General features: G+C 38.4%; 1 protein-coding gene across 1 annotated transcript in view; it reads left to right on the top strand.

Annotated features, from left to right (window-relative positions):
- Positions 1 to 246: 246 nt before the first annotated feature.
- The window catches only part of LOC133631275 (SPRY domain-containing SOCS box protein 4-like), a 78,711-nt gene continuing 71,227 nt past the window's right edge, over positions 247 to 7,730 (top strand). Inside the window, exon 1 of the mRNA XM_062023450.1 lies at positions 247 to 262. The gene's annotated coding sequence lies outside the window, so the exon portion shown is untranslated. The remainder of the gene's footprint in view (positions 263 to 7,730) is intronic.

Here is a 7,730-nt window from a genome sequence, read left to right as displayed (position 1 = left end):
ATTGAGCACACCTTCACCACGCCGCCTCGGTACCACCATTGTGAGTGTTAGGGGGAGGAATAAGTGATAGCCTCTGGACAGATAAGCTCTAGGGAGGGAGGAGGGAGGGAGCGAGGGAACAAGGGAAGGAGGAGGAGAGAGCAGAGGGGAGTCTCTCTCTCTCCCTCTCTCTCTCTTTTTGTCTGACTCGCTCGTCCGTCCCTCACCGTGGACTTGGGCCGACGCGCTCCACGCCGCGGGACATGAGGAGGGTCGCCGGAGAGTAAGCCTGTTTGATCCCTTGTGTACTTTGTTTAATGTGTGTGTGGTGTGTGTGTGTGTGTGTGTGTGTGTGTGTGTGTGTGTGTGTGTGTGTGTGTTGAACTTGGTGTGTATTTCAGGAAGTCAAGTGTAGGGACTTGTTTGTGCAGCGCACTCGTCTTCACCTGAGGGCTGAAGTACTTCCTGTGTGTGTGTGTGGGTGTGTGTGTGTGTGTGTGTGTGTGTGTGTGTGTGTGTGTGTGTGTGTGTGTGTGTGTGTGTGTGTGTGTGTGTGTGTGTGTGTGTGTGTGTCGTATCGGACATGTTCTCCCCGTGGACATCACCATGTTGTCCTGTCTCCTTCATGGCCGCCAGGTGCCAGGCGGGATACCCCGCGTTCGTGCGTGCATGTGTGTGTGTGTGTGTGTGTGTGTGTGTGTGTGTGTGTTCTTGTATTTCTACCCTTCTTGAGACATCAACAAGGAAAAGTACCTTCCATTTGAGGACCAAAATCATGGTCCCAATAGGGAAAAACCATTGCATCTAATAAGGAGACAAATACTAGAGTCCGTGAACATTGCTCCAAAGTCAGGATTTTTTGTTGATTTAATGTGCATATAAAAGTAAACATTGACTGTGGATGTGTTTGGGTTTGTGTATGTGAATGTGTATGTGTGTGTGTGTGTGTGTGTGTTCTTGTATTTATACCCTTCTTGAGACATCAAGAATGAAAAGTAGCTTCCATATGAGGAGGTGAATGACATAAATCATGGTCCCAATACGGAAAAACCATTGCATCTAATAGAGAGCCAAATACTCAAGTCCGTGAACATTGCTCCAAAGTCAGGATTTTTGGTTGATTTAATGTGCATACAAAAGTAAACATTGACAGTCTGTGTGTGTGTGTGTGTGTGTGTGTGTGTGAGTGTGTGTGTGTGTGTGTGTGTGTGTGTGTGTGTGTGTGTGTGTGTGTGTGTGTGTGTGTGTGTGTGTGTGTGTGTGTGTGTGTGTGTGTGTGTGTGTGTGTGTGTGTGTGTTCGTGTGTTCTTGTATTTTTACCCTTCTTGAAACATCAAGAAGGAAAAGTAGCTTACATATGAGGAGGTGTGAACAAGTTAGGACATAAATCATGGTCCCATTACGGAAAAACCATTGCATCTAATAGAGAGCCAAATACTAGAGTCCGTGAACATTGCTCCAAAGTCAGGATTTTTGGTTGATTTAATGTGCATACAAAAGTAAACATTGACAGTGTGTGTGCGTGTGTGTGTGTGTGTGTGTGTGTGTGTGTGTGTGTGTTCTTGTATTTGTACCCTTCTTGAGACATCAAGATAGAGTTCATGAACATTGCTCCAAAGTCAGGATTGTTTGTTGATATAACGTGCATACAAAAGTAAACATTGACAGGTGCAAAGGCAGCAATGTATGATAAAACAAGATGGCAGCTAAAGAAGGACTTCCTTATTCATCCCCAAAAAAAACCCCGCCAGGTGAACGGCTGATTTTACGACTTCCGGTGCTGACGTAAAACAACCCGCGTCCCATATGTGACCATAGGATGAACAAATACACTACGCTACTAAGACTATAGTGGCCATTAACTGTTAGCTTCTACAGCTGGGTTGCCCAAAGTGCGGCACAGGGGCCATCTGTGGTCCCTGACTCCTTTGTCATCGGCCTTAAGCACGTTACAAAAAACAAATCTAGAGATCTCATTTGCACCCCCTGGTGGTGACATCTATCAAAATGAGGGTGGTCCCAAAAAGGAGGGATTTTTCAAATTGACTGTGTGTCGCTTTTAAAAGTGCTCCTCCTCTGGTCAACATATGAAATAACAAGTGTGTGTAAGAAATTGAAGTGCTCACCCTTTGGCCAAAATTAATATAAAAAAATCAATGAATATGTATATAGAGACATACTGTAATAACGAAGTAAATAATGAAAATTAAAAACCAATTACAAACAAAAAATTAAACAACAAAAACATTTACTAAAAGCAGTCTTTTTCTCACAATGTGTGGACTTTTTTCTCATAAAATTGGGAACAATTTCTCATATTCTTTCTGTTTCTGTAATATTGCAATATTTTCTCATAAAATTATTACTTTGTTTATGTAAAATTATTACTTTTTAATGCAAAATGGTGACATTTGTCATATGAAATTCTGACTTTTATCACAATATTGCCAATTTTTTTTTGTTCTTGTAAAAAAAGTTACATTTTTTGAGTAAAATTATGACTTTTGTCATAATTTTGCCAAGTAAAATTGCGATTATTATTATAATAATGTCCAAATTTTTAAGTTTTCTTATAAAATTGTGACTTTTGTCGCGTAAAATTGCGACTCTTTTCCCAAAATTGCCCAAATTTTAAGCTTTTCTTGTAAAATTGCCACTGTTATTGAATAGAATTCCAACTTTTATCGTAATATTGCACAAATGTTCAGTTTTTCTTGTAAAATTTTGACTTGCGTCGAGCAAAGTGACGACTTTCATTATAATACTGCCAACATTCAGAGTTTTTCTTGTGAAATTGTGACCTTTTTCTTGTGAAATTCCAACTCATTTTTCACAACAAGCTTGTTTATATTTGCATAGTATGTATATATTATTAATGTTGTAAATACACATCTTTATATATCTAAAAAGGGTGGTCCGAAAAAGGAAGGATTTTTCAAATTGACTGTTTGTCACTTTTAAAAGTGCTCCCCCTCTGGTCAACATATGAAATAACAAGTGAGTGTAAGAAATTAAAATGCGCCCCCTTTGGCCAAAATTATTTTAAAAAATTACAAATATATATTTATATAGACACATACTTTAATAACGAAGTAAATAATGAAGATTAAAAACCAATTACAAACAAAAAATTCCCCAAAAAATTAACTAACTCAAAGCAGTCTTTTTCTCACAATGTGTCGACTTTTTTCTTATAAAATTGGGAACGATTTCTCATATTCTTTCTGCTTCTGTAATATTGCAATATTTTCTCGTGAAATTCTTTTTTTAATGTAAAATTATGACTTTTTAATGCAAAATGGTGACATTTGTCATATAAAATTCTGACTTTTTTGACAATATTGCCAATTTTTTTGTTGTTCTTGTAAAACAAGTGACATTTTTTGAGTAAAATTATGACTTTTGTCATTATTCGGCCAAGTAAAATTGCGATTTTTCTTATTATATAGCCAAAATTGTTAAGTTTTCTAATAAAATTGTGACTTTTGTCAAATAAAATTACGACTCTTTTCATAAAATTGTCAATATTTAAAGCTTTTCTTGTAAAATTGCGACTGTTATTGAGTAAAATTCCAACTTTTATCATAATATTGCACAAATGTTCAGTTTTTCTTGAAAAATTTTGACTTGCGTCGAGTAAAATGACAACTTTTATTTATAATACTGCCAAAAGTCTGAGTTTTTCTTGTGAAATTGTGACCTTTTTCTTGTGAAATTCCAACTCATTTTTCACAACAAGCTTTTTTATATTTGCATAGCATGTATATATTATTAATGTTGTAAATACACATCTTTATATATCTAGAAAGGCTGGTCCTAAAGAGGGAGGCATTTATCGGAGGTCTCAAGAAGGTAACAAATACAAGTGTGTGTGTGTGTGTGTGTGTGTGTGTGTGTGTGTGTGTGTGTGTGTGTGTGTGTGTGTGTGTGTGTGTGTGTGTGTGTGTGTGAGACGTGGAGAGTTGAAGCTAGCGGGATAAGCTACTTGAGGATTTCCCCCCGTTCTCCTCCAATAATAGGATAGATCCTGCCTGCCTATTTTTAGCCTCCACGCGAGCAGCGCGGCTAATCTGAGCGCCCGCAGTAGCGTCTCCGGCAGCGTTTAGCGAGTGTGGGGTCAGGGCGGGGGGGGGGGCTACTTTTGTTTGGTCCGCCCTGGCGAGGAGAGATAGCGGCGCTCCTTTCTGACTCGACCCTTTTGTTTTGTCAGCTGCTGACCCACGTTGACTCCTGACTCCCTCCTGGCCTTCTTTCTCTTCTAATAATGTTGTTCATCTACCATACTTTTTAAAATCCTCACCAATGGACAGTGCGCCTTATAACCCGGTGCGCCTAATGTACAGATTCATTACTGACCTTGAAGCTATTTTTATTTGGTACATGGTGTTTTTACACCAACATGCATCCATTCTCCCTCTTCTGTCTACACACTGTCTGCTTGTAAGTACTCTGTGTGTGTGTGCGTTGCCGAACATGCTCCTCTGCTCGTAAAACCAACAATGGGCGGTACTTTTTAGAGGCGGTATAGTACCGAATATGATTCATTAGTATCAATCGTATACTGTACTGTACAACCCCTAGTCTTATTTATGTGTGTGTATGTTTATGTTGTACAGTATAGTATCGCGATACTTATGAATCATATTCGGTACTATACCGCATCTAAAAAGTAGCTACTTCGACAAACCTTGTTTCCATATGAGTTGGGAAATTGTGTTAGATGTAAATATAAACGGAATACAATGATTTGCAAATCCTTTTCAACCCATATTCAATTGAATGCACTACAAAGACAAGATATTTGATGTTCAAACTCATAAACTTAATTTTTTTATTTGCAAATAATTAACTTAGAATTTCATGGCTGCAACACGTGCCAAAGTAGTTGGGAAAGGGTATGTTCACCACTGTGTTACATGGCCTTTCCTTTTAACAACACTCAGTAAAGGTTTGGGAACTGAGGAGACACATTTTTGAAGCTTCTCAGGTGGAATTCTTTCCCATTCTTGCTTGATGTACAGCTTAAGTTGTTCAACAGTCCGGGGGTCTCCCTTGTGCTATTTTAGGCTTCATAATGCGCCACACATTTTCAATGGGAGACAGGTCTGGACTACAGGCAGGCCAGTCTAGTACCCGCACTCTTTTACTATGAAGCCACGTTGATGTAACACGTGGCTTGGCATTGTCTTGCTGAAATAAGCAGGGGCGTCCATGGTAACGTTGCTTGGATGGCAACATATGTTGCTCCAAAACCTGTATGTACCTTTCAGCATTAATGGTGCCTTCACAGATGTGTAAGTTACCCATGTCTTGGGCACTAATACACCCCCATACCATCACACATGCTAGCTTTTACACTTTGCGCCTATAACAATCCGGATGGTTCATTTCCTCTTTGGTCCGGAGGACACGACGTCCACAGTTTCCAAAAACAATTTGAAATGTGGACTCGTCAGACCCCAGAGCACTTTTCCACTTTGTATCAGTCCATCTTAGATGAGCTCAGGCCCAGCGAAGCCGACGGCGTTTCTGGGTGTTGTTGATAAACGGTTTTCGCCTTGCATAGGAGAGTTTTAACTTGCACTTACAGATGTAGCGATCAACTGTAGTTACTGACAGTGGGTTTCTATAGTGTTCCTGAGCCCATGTGGTGATATCCTTTACACACTGATGTCGCTTGTTGATGCAGTACAGCCTGAGGGATGGAAGGTCACGGGCTTAGCTGCTTACGTGCAGTGATTTCTCCAGATTCTCTGAATCCTTTGATGATATTACGGAGCGTAGATCGTGAAATCCCTAAATTCCTTGCAATAGCTGGTTGAGAAAGGTTTTTCTTAAACTGTTCAACAATTTGCTCACGCATTTGTTGACAAAGTGGTGACCCTCGCCCCATCCTTGTTTGTGAATGACTGAGCATTTCATGGAATCTACTTTTATACCCAATCATGGCACCCACCTGTTCCCAATTAGCCTGTTCACCTGCGGGATGTTCCAAATAAGTGTTTGATGAGCATTCCTCAACTTTATCAGTATTTATTGCCACCTTTCCCAACTTCTTTGTCCCGTGTTGCTGGCATCAAATTCTAAAGTTAATGATTATTTGCACAAAAAAAAATGTTTATCAGTTTGAACATCAAATATGTTGTCTTTGTAGCATATTCAACTGAATATGGGTTGAAAATGATTTGCAAATCATTGTATTCCGTTTATATTTACATCTAACACAATTTCCCAACTCATATGGAAACGGGGTTTGTATGTACATGTATGTATGTATGTATGTATGTATGTATGTATGTATGTATGTATGTATGTGCATGTATGTACACTACCGTTCAAAAGTTTGGGGTCACATTGAAATGTCCTTATTTTTGAAGGAAAAGCACTGTACTTTTCAATGAAGATAACTTTAAACTAGTCTTAACTTTAAAGAAATACACTCTATACATTGCTAATGTGGTAAATGACTATTCTAGCAGCAAATATCTGGTTTTTGGTGCAATATCTACATAGGTGTATAGAGGCCCATTTCCAGCAACTATCACTCCAGTGTTCTAATGGTACAATGTGTTTGCTCATTGGCTCAGAAGGCTAATTGATGATTAGAAAACCCTTGTGCAATCATGTTCACACATCTGAAAACAGTTTAGCTCGTTACAGAAGCTACAAAACTGACCTTCCTTTGAGCAGATTGAGTTTCTGGAGCATCACATTTGTGGGGTCAATTAAACGCTCAAAATGGCCAGAAAAAGAGAACTTTCATCTGAAACTCGACAGTCTATTCTTGTTCTTAGAAATGAAGGCTATTCCACAAAATTGTTTGGGTGACCCCAAACTTTTGAACGGTAGTGTATGTATGTGCATGTATGTATGTATGTATGTATGTAGTATGTACATGTATGTATGTACATGTATGTACAGTATGTATGTATGTATGTCCATGTATGTACGTATGTATGTACAGTATGTATGTATGTTTGTACATATATGTATGTACATGTATGTATGTATGTACATGTATGTATGTATGTACATGTATGTATGTATGTATGTACATGTATGTATGTATGTACATGTATGTACAGTATGTATGTATGTATGTATGTACATGTATGTATGTACGTACATGCATGTACAGTATGTATGTATGTACATGCATGTATGTATGTATGTATGTACAGTATGTATGTTTGTACATATATGTATGTACATGTATGTATGTATGTGCATGTATGTATGTATGTATGTATGTATGCACATGTATGTACAGTATGTATGTATGTTTGTACATATATGTATGTACATGTATGTATGTATGTATGTATGTATGTATGTACATGTATGTATGTAGTATGTATGTATGTACATGTATGTATGTACATGTATGTACAGTATGTATGTATGTTTGTACATGTATGTATGTACATGTATGTATGTATGTATGTATGTATGTATGTATGTACAGGATGTATGTATGTATGTATGTACATGTATGTGTGTATGTACAGTATGTATGTATGTATGTATGTAGGGATGATACTCGAAACCGGTTTTCCCGGTTGTTCGATAAGAAAAGAACCGAGTCCTCGGACTCGAATCCCTTTTTGAGAACCGGTACCCGTTATCGAGACCACTATAGTAAAGAAAAAGAGTTGGTTCTTTATTCGAATCCCTCGGAACGAATCCCATCCCGACCAGAAATGCCCCTTGAGACATCACAAGAATTTACGTCACGTAGCTCAGTCATTAGG

This window comes from Entelurus aequoreus, linkage group LG16 (assembly GCF_033978785.1).
Source record: "Entelurus aequoreus isolate RoL-2023_Sb linkage group LG16, RoL_Eaeq_v1.1, whole genome shotgun sequence".
NCBI classification, from domain to species: domain Eukaryota; kingdom Metazoa; phylum Chordata; class Actinopteri; order Syngnathiformes; family Syngnathidae; genus Entelurus; species Entelurus aequoreus.
Note: the sequence above shows the minus strand (reverse complement) of the source record. Positions and strands in the feature narration are given on the sequence as shown.